Source organism: Mastomys coucha, unplaced genomic scaffold (genome assembly GCF_008632895.1).
Source record: "Mastomys coucha isolate ucsf_1 unplaced genomic scaffold, UCSF_Mcou_1 pScaffold23, whole genome shotgun sequence".
Classification (NCBI taxonomy): domain Eukaryota; kingdom Metazoa; phylum Chordata; class Mammalia; order Rodentia; family Muridae; genus Mastomys; species Mastomys coucha.
Window position 1 is genome coordinate 55,163,519 of NW_022196906.1, and position 2,197 is coordinate 55,165,715.

Sequence of the window (2,197 nt, forward strand, 5' to 3'; positions counted from 1 at the left end):
GGTCTGGGGGAACAAAGGAATCAGTGTGGCCATACATGATTGGCTAGTTCAAATATTAGCTATTACGTGCAGAACAGAGTGGAAAATTCTTAAAGTTGGTGTTAATCTGAGTCAACAAAGCATCTGACCTTAAACCATATCTAAGAGGACCCACTAGCCAGTGTCTGCCCAGACATGTCCTTGCATGCTTTCTCTTCTATATCTTTTTGGCCTGTTAGTTCCCAGAATATCTTAACAGCTTGCTTTTGCCCAGGCTTATTTGGACATATTTGACCTTGGTCCACTTGTGTTTTCTTCAAACCTGCAATTTTCTCATTAGCCAGCACAAGTCTTAAATTTAACTCTTTCATTAGCATACTAAAACACCTTTTATTATTGTTGTTTTTCAAGACACAGTTTTTCTGTGTGGCTAGAATTCTTAGAATTCACTCTGTAGACCAGGCTGGCTTTGAACTCAGATATCTGCCTGCCTCTGCCTCCTGAGTGCTGGGATTAAAGGCATGAGCCACCATCGCTTGGCTACTAAAACACTTTTTTTTTTTTTCCCGAGACAGGGTTCCTCTGTGTAGCCTTGGCTGTCCTGGAACTCAATCTGTAGACCTGGCTGGCCTCGAACTCAGAAATCCACCTGACTCTGCCTCCCAAGTGCTGGGATTAAAGGCGTACGACACCACCGCCCGGCATTTTTTTTTAATTGTTTATTTTATGTATGAGTACACTGTAGCTGTCTTCACACACACCAGAAGAGGGTATTAGACCCCATTACAGATGGTTGTGAGCCACCATGTGGTTGCTGGGATTTGAACTCAGGACCTCTAGAAGAGCAGTCAGTGCTCTTAACCGCTGAACCATTTCTCCAGCCTCCTAAAACACTTTTTAAAGTGCATCAGTAGGGGGCTGGAGAGATGGTTTTGTGGTTAAGAGGACTTGTTCTTCTAGAGGACCCAGGTTCAGCTTCCAGCATCCATATTGGGCAGCTCACAGCAGCCTATGATTGTACCTCCAGGAGATCTGATGCCCTCTTCTGCCCTTTTGGGCATCTGTGCACACAGGCATATCCACCTACACAGAACTAAAAAATTCTTTATTATTTTTAAGTGCATTTTCCTTTCTATTTACACATATTGTTAAAAGGCAAAACTTAAAACTGGCTTCTGTAGATTTAATATAATAAATAATTTTTTTAAAGTTTTCTCTGAAGATGTGTGTGTGTGTATGTGTATGTGTGTGTTTTAAGACAGAGCTTCTCTGTATAGCCCTGGCTGTCCTGGAACTCACTCTGTAGACCAGGCTGGCCTTGAACTCACAAGGTAGTTCACTTGAACTTTAGGTAGGGGGGATGCTCCTGCCTCTGCCTCCTGAGTGCTGGGATTAAAGGTGTGTTCCACCACCACCTGGCTAAAACAATTTTTTTTTTTTTAAAGTGAGAGTAATGAACCAAACCATACCAAGCCTGTCTGGCTAAATGCTGATAATGGTGGCTCAACTTCACACAGGATGCTTCTAGATCAACACAGGAAACTGTGCTTCATATTCAAAGCAGCGCTCCTTACTTAGCTGCTTTCAAATGAGAACAAGCAGACATCAGCTATCAAGTTTCTAGACTGGAAAAATCCCAAAAGGCCACTGGACATAGACACCATGGGGACATCATGCAGACAGTTCATAAAAATAACTTGCCCAACATTTTTGGAACCTGATGCAAACTATACTTGTGGCTGTGGCTGTTTCCTTTGCTTGATCCAGTAACAAACAAAAAGAAACCAGTCACCCAGGCTACAATAAGTCTGATGCTCCAGGAGACACCGACAGAGAGGAAGGCCACAATTAACTTGACAGCAAATTATGTAGGGGAGGTATGCTACTGAAGGCTACACGTGTAAGAGCCAGTCAGAAGACCAGAATACAGGGTCAGGGTGCTCATCTCGAGGCCTGAACACAGGCATTGAGTATTTGAGCAGCAACACAGCCCCCAGACTATTCCACCTGTGTTCACATCTGATAGGGTCCCAATTAAAGGGTACATGGAAACTCAGGAAGAACAACCATAATTCACTCCACTAAGCACAAACCACAGATCACATCATTCCAAAGTATTTATTGAGTATTGCCAATGCTAGCATTCTAGGACGTTCTAATATATGGTTTCTGGGATAGGAGACAACTCAGTGGCTCAAGTACTTGCTACTTAAGGAGG